Source organism: Canis lupus, chromosome 30 (genome assembly GCF_011100685.1).
Source record: "Canis lupus familiaris isolate Mischka breed German Shepherd chromosome 30, alternate assembly UU_Cfam_GSD_1.0, whole genome shotgun sequence".
Classification (NCBI taxonomy): domain Eukaryota; kingdom Metazoa; phylum Chordata; class Mammalia; order Carnivora; family Canidae; genus Canis; species Canis lupus.
This window is the reverse complement of record NC_049251.1, coordinates 27,297,864-27,315,557: the sequence shown is the minus strand read 5'-3', so window position 1 is coordinate 27,315,557 and position 17,694 is coordinate 27,297,864. Positions and strand designations below refer to the sequence as shown.

General features: G+C 43.6%; 1 protein-coding gene and 1 pseudogene across 3 annotated transcripts in view; one reads left to right on the top strand and one right to left on the bottom strand.

The window, feature by feature from the left end:
* Positions 1–817: 817 nt before the first annotated feature.
* LOC119866977 lies at positions 818–915 on the bottom strand (annotated as a pseudogene).
* Positions 916–4,707: 3,792 nt separating this feature from the next.
* The window catches only part of C2CD4B (C2 calcium dependent domain containing 4B), a 65,330-nt gene continuing 52,343 nt past the window's right edge, over positions 4,708–17,694 (top strand). For 2 of the 3 annotated variants that reach the window (XR_005381735.1, XR_005381738.1), the window contains exons 1-2: positions 4,708–9,455; positions 13,041–13,111. The gene's annotated coding sequence lies outside the window, so the exon portion shown is untranslated. Of the gene's footprint in view, positions 9,456–13,040; positions 13,112–15,090; positions 15,592–17,694 lie in introns of those variants that run through there. The other variant, XR_005381737.1, reaches the window with a different exon arrangement.

Genomic DNA, 17,694 nt, shown 5'->3' with positions numbered 1-17,694 from the left:
TGTGTGGGTGGCTCCACTTAGAGGTAGGAAAGCTGGAGAAAACCACTGGCCTGTCAGTCACCCTATCCGCTGTCCCTAATAACAGTGTGTGCTCCCCCCCTGCACCCCCACCCCCGCCAGCCAGCACAACATTGCATTCTTTTCCTTTGTCCAGTGCCCTGAGAAACATCTGTTGAAATGCCACATTCATATGTATGTGTGTATGTACATGTGTGTACATGCATGTATACACACTAGCTACATGTATATAGGTAGTTCTTTGACATATGCAGGTTTCATTCACACACACGCACACAGAGTTTAGGAGTATAGGATAGGGACGGGATATAGGTCCTAGGTGACAGACAGCTGTTGCCAGAGATAAAAAAAATACATCATGGCCTGACAGGATACTCTGCCTCCGGGATCTGTTTATTAACGGAATATTTGGACACCGTCCAATCAGTTCACGTCCTCTCATTTCTCTGCAGGTTCCCCAACCCTGGTGGGGTGCTGTGAGCCATGGTATGGAGAATTCTCCATTGCTGGCTCCCCACCAACCAGAGCCTCTGGCTGGGCCCTCCTGGCAGAGGCAGGGTCCTACAGCTGAGCCTTCATGCCCTCTCCAGCAGCTGAGAGCTCAGTTGTCTCTGTTGTGGCACAGCGGTGCCCGGGCTGCCGAGGCTGAGCCCTCCCAGGGACCCTCCTCTCTGCTCCAAGCCTTTGTTTTCTAGTAGCTTTCTTAGGAACTTATGAGCTATGGTGATGGAGGTAATTCCTCAATCGTCTTCTTTTACATGATCTTTCTTTGCTATGTTACTTATTTTTCATTTTTTCTAAAAATATGCTTCCCGAATTTGTGTGTCATCCTTGAGCAAGGTGCATGCTATCCTTCTCTGGATTGTTCCAATTGTAGTATATGCACTGCCAAAGTGAGCACTTTTCTTAGCTTTTTAATTTTTTTAATTTTTATTTTAAATTTTTTTATTGGAGCTCAATTTGCCAACATATAGCATAACACCCAGTGCTCATCCTGCCAAGTGCTCCCCTCAGTGCCCACCACCCAGTCACCCCAACCCCCCCGCCCACCTCCCCCTTCCACCACCCCTTGTTCATTTCCCAGAGTTAGGAGTCTCTCATGTTTTGTCACCCTCACTGATATTTTCACTCATTTTCTCTCCTTTCCCTTTATTCCCTTTCACTAATTTTTATATTCCCCAAATGAATGTGACCATATAATGTTTGCCTTAGCTTTTTAAAACATTTACTCCCCCACATGAATTCTAGGGTCATTGCAACCAATTTTGGAACAACAAACAAAAGGATTCATAAGGAGGTATTTTTTCAACTCCCCACATATAATTGTATTTTTAAAAAAATCAAGTTCTCCTTGTCTAATAGTTTTTGCTTGCTACACTTAGCTGCTGTATTGCTAAGTGTATACAAATTTTTGACAACTGGGTCAGCCTAGCGCATAGTAATACTGCTCTTTCTGTCTTGTATAAATGCTTCATTTGTCCATTTATTTTCAAGGTTTTGGAAGCATTCTGTTTCAAGTAGATTTCTTGTTTAATGGTATATCACAGGGTTATTTTTTAAAAACTAACAGTCTATTTTGGTAGGAAAATTCAGCCCATTAACTTTGCACAATAATTGTTATACTCCCTTTTAGTCTTTTTATCCTACTTTATGTTTACCATTTATATAATTGTATTTTGCGTGTTTCCCTTTATTTGCATGTTATTTTTCCCCTTCCCCTGATTTTGAAATCCGGTATTTTTCCATTTTTCTGTCATTACCTGCCAGTACCTGACATGCACTATCAAATGCATGTTTCTTTACTTGTGAATTAAAAAAAAAAAAAATCTAAATAATCTTCCATTCCTCCCACCCCAATTCCACACATGTTGTCATGGAGAGATGACCACATCCAGCTACTCAGGCGTCCCTGGCTGGGGGCCAAGCGTGTGGGGTGGGCTTGGACCTGAGACTGGGACTCCAGGGGCCCCATCAAGTCCCTGTCTCCAGGGCACTGGGGACAGTGCCTTAATTTGGAATCTGACCTTACACTCACCAATGGGGAAGCAGCCCAAAGAGTGAACAAATATGGTGACAGAGCAACGTGTTCCCAGTTCACCTCTATACTGGCTTTTCTTGCACACACACACATGCACACACAGGTGTGCAAGGCGGGTTGGCCAGTCGCTCCCTTGGGAAGGTACAATGAATCGTCAGGTTCCTCTGCCCTCAAACCATGCTCAGAACACCCACTAATCTTTTGCGCACCAGCTTCCTGCACCCTGCCCTAAGCTAAGGTGCCCATGCCTCTTCTCCTTTCCCTTAGAACCGCCCTGTGGGAAGAGTATTAGGGGAGGTTCCCCTGAAGAGTAGATAGTCCCTTAATCAGATGGTCAAAAGGGTTGGTCTGTTCTTCCTGATTCCCAGTTTCCTCACGTCTCTAATCCTCTTTAAAATTGAAAATATAAAAAAAAAAATTGAAAATATCTTTTAAAATATAGGTACAGGGTAGAAAAGACAGTTGATAAAAAGGACAATGGAAAACATTCATCTCATCACCTGCAAATACCCCACTGGCCCCATTTTGACATCGTTCTCTCTCCCTCTTTCTCTCTCCCCTTCCACCCCCGGAAAAAGAGTAAGTGTAAGGAACAAAGCTTAATTGTTTTTTTTGGGGGGGGGGGGAGGGCAGGGCTGGTTATAAAATTATCACAGTTTTCGGAAGAAATTTGTGTCTGCTACTTAAACCATCGAAGCGTTCAACAGGCTCAACTATCCTAAGTATGTTATAATTTAAAAAATTAAACTGTCATCAGTGAGTAAATGCTTAAGTAATGTTTTTTAAAAATGGTATGTATGAAACGGAGGAAGTTTGTTTTTTTTTTTGAAACATGGAAGTTAAAAAAAAAAAAAGAAACATGGAAGTTTAATAAACCAACCGCAAAGGGTCATGATAAAGTGGTGAGCATTGCTCTGTGTGAGCATAAGCCCTTTGGATCTTAAGAGCAGAGGTGAAGGATCTGGGGTTAAGTGACGCGACGCCTGGGAGAGGGCGGTAAAAGGACAGCATGGAAAGTACCAGAAAGACCTAGAGGGTGCAGAGTTAGAACTTGGCAGAGTCACAGCAGTTAGGCCTCCGATGCCTCAGGCCACGGGGGCCACAGGTGGGAAGGCGGCAGGACGGCCTCTACACCCTGGGGGGGGGCTAGAAACAGGAGGCAGGGAGGAGGGCAGCGGGGAGACGGGGCCTGGCCCGCCCGTGACCCAGAAAGGCCTCGGGGTCCAACCGACCGAGGAAGGGCAGGGGCAGGCAGGGCCGGCGGAGCGGAGGGCGGCGGCCAGCGGCGGCCCCTGGGTCCGCGCGGCGCCTCGGGGCCTGCCCGTGTGGCCCGCCAGCGACAGCCACCGCGCTAGAGGCCACCAGCGCGCTGCCCGGGTCACGCCCGTTTGCCGCAGCGCCAGCCCGACTAGGCGGGGAGCAGGGGGCGCGCACCGCGTCTGATGCAACCACGCACGGGGGGCGGGGCTGCCCCGGGGGCGTGGCCGCCCGCCCCAGCGGCCCCAGGCAGCCCTGCCATTGGCTGGGCCCCTGCCCGGAAGCCCCGGAAGCCCCGGAAGCCCCGGAAGCCCCGGAAGCCTTGCGGCTGCGGCTCGCCCCTGCCCGGTGGCCTGGGAGACCCCGGCGCTCGAGGCCCCATCGGCGGCCGTTGGGAGGCGCTGGCCGCCGGGCTCGCGGCCCGCAGGCCCGGGGAGGGGGGGAGCGCGGTGCGCCTGCAGCCCCGCAGCCCCGCACAGGCCTCGTGGTGACAGTGGCCTTATGGGTGTGGGACCCAGGAAATTTAACAAAACCCCCTACCCCTGGACAAGCAGAGCAGGACTGACCCCATGTTGTGCTGCCCCCGCCTTGTGCCCCTGCTTGTTGCTTAGGGCGCCGCCCCACCGCGGTCGAGCCCAGGGCACAGCCTAATTGGAAATCAGCTCAGTGATAGGCCGGTTCAAACGGATACTTTAGGGTAAAATGTGATTCAATCGGCCACCTGCGAGCGGACCACGGGACTGTGCGTCTTTCTGCGTATCCCACTGGCCGCGGCTCCCCATAAAGCTGCTAGGCCTCGTAGCCTCGGGTCCAAGTGCCGGCTCGCTGCGTCGGGTACGCTTGGACCCGAGCTCGAGCGTGTAATAAACCCTCGTGTGTTTGCATCGGTGTCGGCTCCTCGGTGGTTTCTCGGATTCGCAATCTGGGGCACAACAATGGGGAGGGAAGACACTTGTGCCTGTAGGATGACTGGGTCCGAGGCGCCCAGGCTTTCGTGGGTGACGCCGCCGGCCCGCCTGGCGGCCTTTGGGGGGACTGCGGGGAAGCTCGAAAGCCTGTCGTGGGAAGAGCTGGGGTTGGAGCTGCCCGCTGGCCGGTAACTTCCCTTCAGCTCAGGCTGAGGATTCGTAGCCGGACTCGCTGCAAGAGGGGAGCAGACCGGGGCCCCCCCCTGCGGCTCAGCGGCCCAGCGCCGCCTGCAGCCCCGGCGTGACCTCGGAGACCCGGGATCGAGTCCCGTGTCGGGCTCCCTGCATGGAGCCTGCTTCTCCCTCTGCCTGTGTCTCTGCCTCTCTCTCTCTCTTTCTCTCTGTGTCTCTATGAATAAGTTAAAAAAAAAAATCCTAAAAAAAAAAAAAAGGGTTGCTGTGGGGGGTGGGGGAGTGGGGGTGGAGTTCCCTCCCTAGTGCAGACACTCTGGCTTAGGAGGTGAAGTAGGGTGTAAGAGGGAAGCATAGCTACAAAGTTTGTTAAGGAGGCAAACCTTTGTGGCAGTCCTAAGTTAGAAACCCTGAAAGGACATTAGGCCGAATCTGGATGTGGGCTCTCGTGGGGTTAGGTGGGTGTCTTTTCCTGAGGTCAGAATCTCGGGAAATAAGATACCAACTGGGGTGGTAAGAAAGGCTGATTTTATGGTCCTGTGGTAGGGGCACTCTTAAACTCCATTTTAAAAATAGGTTAAGCCTCTATAGGAATGCTGATATCCATGGTGGTAGTAATGAGAGAAGACTGACCAGCCAGTTGTCAGGGGACCCAGAGGGAAGAGTAACTATCACTGGATAGTCACTACTCCTGACCCTAAGGGACACGGGGAATTAGGAAGAAAGTTACTTCTTCCTTTCTCCTGAATTAGCATCCTATCCCTGTAAGGGCCCTGGAACATAGAAACAATATTGCAGAAACAACTAAAAAATGGTCCAATTGTATTTTAAGACCTTTAGGATTTGGGATCTAATCTTGAGGCTGAATACCCTTCAATAGTCAAGGTTCTGGCAGGGGTATCAGAGTAGCAGGAGTCTTTGGTGGAGGATGATACAGATATTGTGAGGCAAGTAGTCACCGTAAATGGCATCCCCATGGTCTGCTTAGATGCTCTTAATATAGGAGAGGTACTAGATGTATATTGTGAGTTACACATCATGTTCTAAAGTGGAAAAAATCTTTTTTTTTTTTTTGGTGATTTGCTTCTTTCACCTTTTAGCTCTCTCCTCCACGTTAACATCACCGAAGTGCCTAAAATTAGGATAAGCTGTTTGTTCCACACTGAACAATCACTGCTCTCTGTGATGCTAGACTAGGTGGTAAAGAGTGCTGGATTCTGATGGGATCCTGGGGTTGAATTGCTAAGTATCTAAATGTTGTCCCTCCCTGCAGTTGTGAAATTGTCTGATGAAGCTAAAAGCCTCCAGAACCCAGATTACAGCTGGTGAGAGGGAGCTTGCAGAGGTATCAGGCCCATGGGAGACTGGATTATGATCAGAAAATGGGCAGGGACTTGAACTGGCAGTGGAGTAAAAAGACTTGTCCCTAAGCTCTGGGTGCCGGTTGGATCCTTTGCAATCTCTGACAAGAGGACATAGAGCTGCCTCTTTAGAGCAGAATGCTGAAAGACAAAAGGCCAGTTGTTCCCATGTTAGGTGAGGATACATACCCTTGAAAGTGCCAGTTCCTAGGTTGATGGTAACTGGAAGAGCTTTTAGAGTAACTTTGAAGAAGTCAGAGAATAGGTTAGAAAACATAGGAATAGAAATTGCTTGTCATTTGGGGTAAGTCAAGTGGGAAAGGGAATTACTTGTATTAACTGGATTTGCGGACCTTGCCTTTATGGGTAGTCAGATGATACTCTTCTTAGCTTTCTACTTGGGCAGAAACTATATGAAAGATAAGTTAACAGTGAGGAAGCAGAAAAAGCTTAGAAGGAGAAGGCCATGGCAGAAACCAGAGACAAAACCAGAATGAAACCTCCTTCCTTCTCTCTCTGTGCTTTTTTCTTCTTTCCCTTCCTTCCTGCAAACACTTGAGTGTCTACTGCATGCCAAGTTCTAGCTAGGAACTGAAGATAAAAGATGAACAAGACTCATTCCCTGCTCTGGGAGAGCTCATATGTAGTGGGAAGATAAAATCATGGCTGACTATAGGGCATGAGGGTGAGAAATGGGTTTCTAAGGACTGCCTTTTCTGTGTAGGTAAGGAGGGAGCTAAGAAAATAGAGATGCTCAGAATGGGTTCTGACATTACCTTCGTAATTGCCACAGAGCTGAGGGCGGAGGACCAGCTGACACATGTAGGCTAAAGATTCACCCCATCCTCTCTCTGGGTAGTGATACTGGTCGGGGGTCTGAAGAGAATCAGGAATAGGATGCTTCCTGTGTCCCCTGTGCCACACTCAGGCACTGTGGCAAAGGTAATGTACCTTTGTGTTGCTGTGGGTTGTCCAGCTGTAGCTCATCTTGAATTTTCTCTCTTGGTCATTATGTGCAAAAAGGGAGAACAAGGAAGTTGTGGGAGTTTGGGAAGATACAAAACAAAGAAGAAAGAAGAAACATCCTTATCCCCAAACAACAACAGCCGCAAAATTGAAGAAAAACATTTTGGTATTCCGTTTATGGGTCCCCAGAGTCCAGGAACCTCAAGGAACAGCCCAGGGATCAGAGAACAAACAATGCTCTTATAAGAGAATATTCTACTAGCATTTAAGGACAAGTTGAGGGTCTCTGCTGAGGCTAGGGGAGGAACAGAACAAAAAGCTGCTAGGTTTTCACCCTTTGATGAGAGGACCTCTTTTGGGGAGGTGGTTTTGTGCAGGTATTTACAAACTTCTTATGGGTGTAGGGTCAGAGAGTTCCTGGAATGTAGGCCTTCTGAGTGAGTCACGTTTGTCATGAATCTAGGTTTGATTTGTAAAGCAGGCATTGAAAAGTAGCTGTAAGTTTCCAGAGTTTTGGGGTAACCAGATTGGAAGGTCCTAGCTAGACCTGGGAGAACTTTCCTACATGGTTTATTCTGGAAGTATTTGCTGTTGCTGAAGCTCACTGGAGGAGGGATGTATAGTTGCTTGGCCACAGCCTGAAAGAACCTGAAATTAAGGCACTGGCTGGATAGATACCCCAACCCATAGACACGAAAGCCAGGTGAAGGACATTGACTCTTATTACGGTCATTTTACCAAATATTTTGAAGGGTGTTTGGTGTACCGAGGTCCTGTAATGGTAGTCGGGGCTCTTGGATATCTTTACTAAACAACAGCACCACATTTTTCTCATTTGCCATGGGCCATTGAAAGCTTTCACAAAATTGCCACAGTCCTTGGACAGCATTTAATGCCCACTGATCTATCTCTGCTCTATAGCCTCAACTACAAGGGTGTGAGGTCAGTAGCTTCCCCATCTTTGCTGCTTTGAGCAGATGGCCGAGGAAGGAGTTCTGCATCACCAAGAATATGGCCAGAGACTTTGTGAAGATTCTGAAATGTCTGGCTTATGGATTGATTAGGGGTTCTCACCCTGCTTTCTTCTATAGGACGTGCTTCTCTACGGCCGTTTAAGCAGATTTCATAGCATCTTGATCTTTTATAAAGTTTGGAAGTTTGTTTTCTGGCTTCTCATAGTTCCTTTTTGCTGTGTGTACTGCCTTTTTCTCAGATGATGTTGGCTCTTCTCCCAACGGACTGTTCTTTGGGAAAAGGCCAGACAATTTACAACTACAGTGAAAAACAACAAACAAAATAAACCCCCCAGAACTGTGTGTCTTACCACTTTTGGCATCTGGTTTTGTTTTGTTTTCCTTTAAGTGGTGGTTAGTTTCTGTACCCAAAGGGTTGCAATTCTAATGACATACTTTCTGGTATCCTTGCCTGGGAATAGTGCATGATGGGTTCCAATCTGTAGTCTCTCATCAACCCCTCACACTTATTTAATTGTTAGAAGAACTACTTATTGAAAGGCCATGCCATTGAGTTTCTCCTGGGTAGCTGGCAAGGATACCAGCTTCAAAACTGAAAATATTAGATGTGAAGATATTTTGAACAAGGAACAAGAATCCTGTGTTCTAGTCCTGGCACTGCCATTATTATCCATGAGAACTCTGGCAAGTCTCCAGATTTCTTTGGGTTGTGGTCTCGTCATGGGTAAAAATACCTACCTCACAGGGTTGTTGTGAGGATTAAATGTGCTCTGTAATCTGTTGTACTATATAAATATTTGCAATTTTTTATGATTTAAGAGCCATTTAAAGATATTCCCTGGCCACATGGCAGACATGCCAACATTTGTGCTATCCGATCAAGGGTTTTCATGGTCATGTACTGCATATTTAAATCGCTGAAGCAAAATTTTATGTTTTTACATAAATATTTTTGGGTGAAGAGGGTCTGTAGCTTTCACTGGTTTTCTAAAGGGGGTCTCTTATCAGAAAAAAGGTAAAACCCAGTGCTTTAGATTGAAAAGTGAGATTCAGTAATGGGAATAAATTTGCTTCCAGAAGATCCCTCTTAACATGTTTACAGTAGTAGTTGCAATGCTTTTTTGATAGTGAAATTCTTAATGTGACCTAATGATTGGGTGTACCAAACATTTGAAATTGGGACAGAAAATTTTTGGCCAAGTGGTCATGATAGCCATTAGGTTATCCAACTGTCTATAGTGTGAAGGTGGAGGTAAAACAAATTATTAGCTATGTGGCCCTAAGAAAGTCACCTTATCTCATGGAGTCTGTTACTTCATTTGTAAAGTGAAGGATTTGACCTTGAAGATTTCCAAGGTTCCTGGTTTGAATTCTCTAGGGAAGTGAGATCAAAGCTGGACTTGGATGCAGCCTTGTTATAGCAGAAGTGAATCAGGTTTTGTGTAAGAGGAAAAAGAGGGAGTGTCAGGGAGAGGAGGAGGGGCAGAGCAACCAAGAAACCCCCTTCTTGATAAACATGGCAAACAAGAGCCTGCTGCGGTGAAGAGCCAGGGTAATTGGGGCAGAAAGAGAGTTGGGAGGCTACTTCTGAAGATCCAGGAATTTGGTGGCCAGAGACTCAATCTCCAGAACAATCTCCAGAACAATCTCCAGTGAGCCAACACCCCATCTTCTCTGCACTCACAGAACTTCCAGTTCTCATAGGAGCAAATGCCTGGAGTCTTCCCTCTTCCCATATCAGGTCTGTACTGCAAGGAGTATTAGAATCCCCAACCCCACAAGAGGAATTTTAGGGGAAATATCCTGATTTTTCTCAACTATCCTGATATTATTATGACTAAAGTCCATAGTTTATATTAGGTTTGCTATCTGTGTGTGTATTTTAAAAACTGGGTTGAGGGCAGCCCGGGTGGCTCCAGCAGTTTAGCGCTGCCTTCAGCCCAGGGCATTGATCCTGGAAACCCGGGATCGAGTCCCACATCGGGCTCCCTGCATGGAACCTGCTTCTCCCTCTGCCTGTGTCTCTGCCCCCCTCTCTCTCTGTGTCTCTCATGAATAAATAAAATCTTTTTTTAAAAACTGGGTGGAAAAAAAAATAAAAAAATAAAACTGGGTGGAGGTGTTTTTTTTCTTTTCTTTTCTTTTTTCTTTTTTTTTTTTTTTTTGGTGTTGAATGGCTGGCCCATCATATGCTGGGTTTATATTCAACTGCCAAAGAAACTATCAGACTGTTCTCCAAAGTGGTGGTACCATTTTACATTCTATCACCATTGTAGTAGAGCAGTCTATCCTCACCAACACTTGACAGTCTTTTAAATTTTATCCATTGTAGGGCAGCCCGGGTGGCTCAGCGGTTTAGCACCACCTTCAGTCCAGGGCGTGATCCTGGAGACCCAGGATGGAGTCCTGCATTGGGCTCCCTGCATGGAGCCTGCTTTTCCCTCTGCCTGTGGGAGAGCCTGCTGTGTCTCTGCCTCTCTCTCGGTGTCTCTCATGAGTAAATAAAATCTTAAAAAAAAAAAAAAAAAAAAAACCTTTACAATTGTAATAGGTTTAGAGATAATTTATTGTGCTATAAATTTGCAATTCCCTAAAGATTAGTGGTGTTGAGCATCTTTTTTTGTGCTTTACCATTCATATATTTGCTTTGGTGAAGTGTCCATGCAGTTCTGTTCTGCTCTCTTTTATTATTGATTTTTTAGAGTTTTTATGTTTTAGATATAGGACCTTAATTAGATACATCATATGCAAATATGCTCTTTCAGTAAGAGATTTGTCTTTTCATTTTTTAAAAAGATTTTATTTATTTATTAGATAGAACACGAGCAGTGTGAGGAGCAGAGGGAGAAGCAGACTCCCCACTGAGCAGGGAGCCCAGTTTGGGTCTCGATCCAGGGATTCCAGGATCATGACCTGAGCTGAAGGCAGATGCTTAACCTGACTGAGCCACCCAGGTGCCCCTTGTCCTTTCATTTAACAAATAAATGTCTTTATTTAAAATTTAAAGTCAGTTAGCTGACATACAGTATATCATTAGTTTAGGTGTAGTGTTCAATACTTTATCAGCTTTCTATAACAAGATCTTTTAAAAGCACAGAAATATATAATTTTGAAAAAGTGTGTTTCATCGGTTTGTTTTATGGATTGTGTTTTGGTGTAGTGTCTAAAAAAGTTGTCTAACTCAGGGTCACAAAGTTGTCTTCTGTATTCATCTAGAAGTTTTAGATTTTATATACAGCCCTATGATCCATTTTGAGTCAGTGTTTGTATATGGTACAAAAATTCATATATGGTACTTCAAAGTATGGCTCAAAGTTTTTGTTTGTTTTGCAACACCGTTTATCGAGAAGACTTGTTTCTACACTGCTTTGCAACTTTGTCAGAGATCATTTGTCCATATATGTGTGTTTTCATTTCTAGATTTTCTATTGTCTTCCACTGATTATTGATTTTTATGTCAATACCACAGTATTTTGATTACTATAGCTTTATAATAAATCTTGAAATCACATAGTATTTCTTTGTTTTCTGACTTCTTTTTCAAAGTTGTTTTGGCTATTCTAGGTCTTTTGCACTTCCACATGAATTTTAGAATAAACATCAATTTTAGAGTTAACTTGTCAAAAAATGCTTCCTGGGATTTTTATTAGGATTATGTTGAATCTATACCTCAATTTTAAGAGAATTGACATCTTAATACTGAGTCTTCTGAATTATGAAACATTTAATAGCTCTCTAGTTAGATTTTCTTTAATTTCTTACAGCAACATTTTGTAGTTTCAGTTACAAGTTTTACACATCTTTTGTCAGATTTATCCTAAGTAATGCATATTTTTTAATGCTGGTATAAATAGTATTCTTGAAATTTTCCATTTCTGATTGATTGTTGCTGGTATTTACAAATACTATTGGCGTTTTGCATATTGATCTTGTATCTTACATATTTGCTAAGTTCTTTTGAAGACTACATCTGATTTTCTATATAGGCAACCTTGTTTTATTCCCTTTCCAATATGGATACTCTTTCTTTCTTTCTTTCTTTCTTTCTTCTTCTTCCTTTCTTCTTTCTTTCTTCTTTCTTCTTTCTTTCTTCTTTCTTTCTTTCTTCTTTCTTTCTTTCTTTCTTTCTTTCTTTCTTTCTTCTTTCTTTCCTTTTTCTTTCTTTTCTTTCTTTCTCTTTCTTCCTTTCTTTTTTTTCTTTATTGGACTGGTTAGAACTTCCAGGGCAGTATTGTATAGAAATGGTGAGAGGGAATATGTTTTTCTTCTTTTTGAACTTAGGAGGAAGGCATTCAGTCTTTAATAATTAAATATGGTGTAGTATATAGATTATTTAGATGTCTTTTATCAGGTTAAGGAGGTTCTCTTACTAGTTTGCTGAAAGTTTTCAATGCAGAATGGATTTTGTCAGATGTCAAATATGTTTTCTGCATCCTCTGAGTGATTATATGTTGTTGTGGTTGTTTTGAAAAAACAAAATAGCTCTGTGGACTAGGAAAGATGGGAATGGAGTGTTAGAGTTTTTAGAATAATACTCTGACCTTGTGATTCTCTAGGATAGGGGTTAGCAAACTTTTTCCGTAGCAAATATTTCATTTAATCTTTTAAGCTTTGTAGCCAAAATGTACTCTTTGTTGTTGTTGCTGTTTTTAAAAACATGTCTTTAAAAAATAAACTAAATCTTTAAAAAAATAATAAACTAAGCTTACCTTTAATATTTTTGGTCTGGTGGTGTCTGGGTGGCCCAGTTGGTTAGGGTATCTGCCTTCAGCTCAGGTCATGATCCCAGGGTCCTGGGATCGAGCCCTGCATCAGGCTCTCCACTGAATGGCAAGTCTGCTTCTCCCTCTCCCTCCGTGATCTCTCTCGCTTTCACTCTCCAATCAATCAATCAATCAATCAATCTTGTTTTAAAAAAATAATAATTTTTGGTCTGGCCAGCTGAGCTAAAAAATGATTTTTACATCTTTATAGAGTTGGCTGTATAGTTGCAAAAAGAAGCAGCAGCAGCAGGGAGAGAGAGAAGCACATGTGGCCAGCAAAGCCTCAAGTATCTACTGTTGGCCCTTTACCAAAAACACTTTGCCAACTCTCCATTCTAGAATATTGTCATAAAATACTTCGAAGGAAAGACTACATTTTCATATACTGTATATGGCTCAGATTCAAGTAAGCCACAGGTAGCAGCTTCTCCTCATCTGCACTACTGGTCCCTAAACTGGGAATTTTGCAGTAAGAGTATAATTATTAAAATGTGTCCTACGAAAAAGCAACTGAGGATGTCAATCTGGAAATTAATTGATGGCAACTGTGCTTGCTTTCTCAGTATTTGGAAGATGTGGCTCCTTGGTTTGGAAGCAGCACTGGCTGAGACACAGTTCTTTGGAAACTGACAAGGTATGATCTTGATTGTGTGGATGTTGGGTCCCCTCACTCCCATAAGTGCATTTAACTGACACTAATATAGAAGTAATTCTGTTCCAGGCATTGTTCTAAGGGTGTTATCCTCTGGGTTTCTCTCCTTGTCTAATAATTCCTTGCTCACAGCAGGTTGCTGGAGGGATTACACGTGGTTCAGTGACTTATCTAAGACACTCCTACAGTGGTGGGCCGGAATCTGGCTCTGAACTCTCTACCATAATGTTTCTCTAATACACTGACTTGTCCATTCTCAACATCCTCTCTCCCATCTGGTCTTCCTCCTCAGGTCTTCTAGTTGCCATAAAGACTGATGAGACTGAAATATGAATGAAAAGTCCCATTTGAGTGAACTAGAAGATTTATAGCACTTTTTAAGAAGTGAGGGGGTCTAGAATGTTTTAGAGAGGGAGAGAGAGACAGGAAGTAATAAAATTAAAGAGACAAAGAACTGAGAGAGCTTCCATACTGAAAACAGATTTGAAATTTGGAGGTAATCAAAGAGCTTTCCCTAGCTTTACTTCGTTTGGATCAATTTTAACCAGTTTGTGGTTGTTCCTAATGAACTCCTCTGGGGTAACCACTGACTGCATGTTAATAGTGATACTGACTACCTTTATTTTATTTTTAAAAAAGATTTTATTTATTTGATAGAGAGAGAACATAAGCAGGGGAAGAAGCAGGGGGGAGAGGGAGAGGAGCCCAATGGTGTCAGGGTCAATTCCAGACCTGAGCTGAAGGCAGATGGCCAACCCACTGAGTCACCCAGGCGCCCCAACATTGAGTACTTTCAAAGGTCAAGAAGTGAAATAACCAAAATCAAGGCGACATGTTGTTCATTGTAAATTATTTCTCAAATCCATTCCTGCTAATGTGCACATCCCCCAGGGACATAGCTTTTCTTCCTTGGGGGAGCAGGCAGCAGTGCGTCTGTCCAGTGCTCTGTCCCACGCAGATTCATGCAGCTGAGCTCCTCCCCAGCTAGCTCCATTTGCAGCCCTGGGGGCCTGATGTAGTCTGCCCACTGACTCATGGTTCTTGGTTTCCCCCTTTCAACATAAATGCATTACTTTCTTATATATATTATACCAGTTAGGTAGTATGGGTCTCTTTCTGCAAGGGGCCCAGCATTTGACATGTAAGGGAGCAAGGGAAAGTGACACTTAATAGACGCAGCCTTTTCATTTTTTCTTGAGCTTTCAGGGAACTCCTGCCCTCCTGGGAGTCCAAAGCCTTTTCTTTTACCCTGATTTGTCCTTTCTCAAATACCCAGACTCTAAAGTGGCAACATTAAATATGCTAACTCCATTTAAAAGTGCCATTTGAGGGCAGCCCTGGTGGCTCAGTGGTTTAGCGCTGCCTACAGCCTAGGGCGTGATCCTGGAGACCTGGGATTGAGTCCCACGTCGGGCTCCCTGCATGGAGCCTGCTTCTCCCTCTGCCTGTGTCTCTGCCTCTCTCTCTGTGTCTCTCATAAATAAATAAATAAATAAATAAATAAATAAATAAATAAATCTTAAAAAAAAAATAGAAGTGCCATTTGATGTCTTCATCTATTGATGACTCAATCAAGTTTATTATCTACTTTAAGTTGCTTTAGCTCTGTCTCCCAGCAGAATTATCTTTTTCTTGAGGGGAGAGAGGTTGGTTCTACTGTAGAGGTAACACATCTTCGTTTTGGAAAGTTCGGAAAATACAGATGAGCAAATAGAGAAGGATCAGAATCTTCTGTAATCAACTATCCAGAGTCAACTTGCTGGTACGATTTTAGTGGATTTTTCTCACAGTGTTTGCCCACGTGCACATTTTTTTTTCCTAGACATAGGATCACTTAGTACAATTGTGTGTTACAGGCTTCTTTTAATTTTTCTGAACTCACAGTCTTCTACAACATTGATTTTAATGATCTATTCCACAGGTGTGCTTTAATTCATTAACAAGTCTGCTCTTGTCCGCAGGTCCCATTCTAGGCGAATTTTTATGTAAAAGATGGACACCCCCTAAAGACACTGAGAACAAGGGCCTCATGATATAGCATTTGGCTGTCTCTTAATGGGGAGGGGAAGGTTGTCTTTGTGGCCAGATATGGGATAGATGGGTTCAGTCCTGTGGGGGTTTCTTTGAAATTGCACATTTCCATTCAAGGAATAGATGGTGCCACTCTATGCCTAGCTCCCATTACGTAGCACTGTCCACGTGTCAGGCAAGAGTATTCTAAATAATTTATATGCTTTTATGCATTTAGCCCTCAAATAATCCTGCTAGGTGTTCTTACCCCAGTTATTACAAATGTTGTGAGTACTATGGTTATATTATTTGCTCAAGAGCACATGGTTAGGGCCCCTGGGTGGCTTGGTGGTTGAGGGTCTGCCTTTGGCTTAGGTCATGATCCTGGGGGCCTGGGATGGAGTCCTTCACTGGGCTCCCCGTGGGGAGCCTGCTTCTCCCTCTGCCTGTGTCTCTGCCTCTCTGTGTGTTTCTCATAAAAAAAATCTTTAAAAAAAAACCCACATGGTTATTCAATTTCTATTTTATGTAATGAAAGGAATGTAATTATAAAATTGAAAATGTTTGGGAAAGAGCCTGAAATGTAATACTTCTGTTATAATCTTCATGAATTCAAGTTTTCCTGTTTATCTGTTACCTGTTTGAGGGTGGTGTAGGCCAGAAAATCCAAGTTCAGGGCAATTTCAAAATGTTAGCTTTAGAACTTAGAAGTGTCAGGGAAGTTCTGCAAAACATGGGAAAGGTAGCTTCCCTCCTCTTCCTGCAAAGAGTAAACTTCATAATCTGTTTTCCTCACTAACTTTTGGCCACTGCTCTTTGGGAAGCCTATTCCCTCGCCCACTGCTCTCTCAAAGAGCCCCTTTACAGCACATGCATGGAAACTTTTACGAATACGCAGGGATGTGGCCAATTGTGCTTGCTGATACTTTGAAGAAATTGTATTTAAGGTAAATACTATTTGTAGAGACAATCTAGCACCTTAAGAAAAAAATTCCTCTGAGCTGAACCAAGTTTTGTCATAATGGTTGTTATGATGGAAAAGAAAATTTTTTTTCCACAGCCCTTACAATTTCCTTAAGCAGCAACTGTTTTTTTAAGCAAATCAGGGGTGGAGCAGAGCCTTGCCCATACTGGTGAGCTTTCACATCTCCCCAGGGAAAGAAACAGATTTGAAGAATACTCTAGTCCAGAAGCAGAGGTGGAAAGGTGCCCACTTGTTGTGATGGTGTGGACAGCTGATTCAGCTTCTGTAAGGGTTCCTGTCTGTGGCCCAGCACTGAAGTAGTCCCATCTTGATGAGTGGACATTGATGACAGTAGTAACACCCAGAAGAATCACATTCCATCTCTCCCTGCCACATAGTTGAACCTGGCTAATTTTTTTTTTTTTTGGCTAATTCTTTTACCACTAATATCCCAGACTAGATGCCACTATGTCCTGTCGTGTTTCTTGTTTTCCCCAGACAAAAATGACCCTCTTTGGATTTCCCAAAAACGCTTGTCACATGCCCTCATGCCTTGATTTATTAGCTTCTAAACTGAGTTCTTTGAGAGCAGAAACTAAGACTCCTCTTTGGCGTTACAGTACCTAGTAGCAGGTTATGAACTAAATTGTTGAAATCTAATACCAAGGAAGATGGTGACATGACATCTGTCTGTGGGAGGTTTTCACTTCAGTTTCCCCAGGACTACCCTTTATCCTATGCTTTGTCTCCCAAATGGCAGTGACCATCTGGTCCTAAATTCTTTAACTTGGTCAAGGCTTTTCAGACTTCCTATAGAGACATCAGAAATACTAACATTTTGCTAGCTTGTATCCCTCAAGATCTGGAGATTTGGTGGAAGTTGAAATTTTGGGGGATTTCTCAAAAATCCATTTACATTTTATATTTTGTATGTCCTACAACGTCTGAAAAGTTTTCTCCTAAAACTTCTGAAAAATATTCATAAATTCACAGTTCCAGAGAGGGTAGTTTGAGAAGCATGGTGCTAATTACAACCCGTTGTGAGCCCCTTCCTAGTAAGGCATCGGATGGCGCTCCTGGAATTTCTGAATGAGGAATTCCTGAAGCCTGGAAATTAGATTTGGGGGGCAGTCTTCCGGCAGCAATCTGCCTAGCAAAAAGTTGTTACTGTTAGGGACTTAGACATAATTTAAGCCCAAGTTTTGCTCTGGTAATTGCTGATAAATTGCTGAAAAAATGCCTCATATCTTGCTAAGAAGACAAAATTGTGATTGAGATGTATCTACGTGCTCTCTGAAGTTCTGTATATATCACCTAACATTTTTTAAAAAGATTTTATTTATCCACGAGAGACAGAGAGACAGAGACACAGGCAGAGGGAGAAGCAAGCTCCATGCAGGGAGCCGGACTTGGGACTCTATCCTGGGACTCCAGGATCACCACCTGAGCTGAAGGGGGTGCTAAACCACAGAGCCACCCAGGCTGCCCTATATCACCCAACATTATTTAAAAAGTGTACGCAGATTTAGATTGATTTGCAGGAATTGTAAACCAGTTTGTGCTTTTCAGTACAAACCTCTCAGGTTGGAGC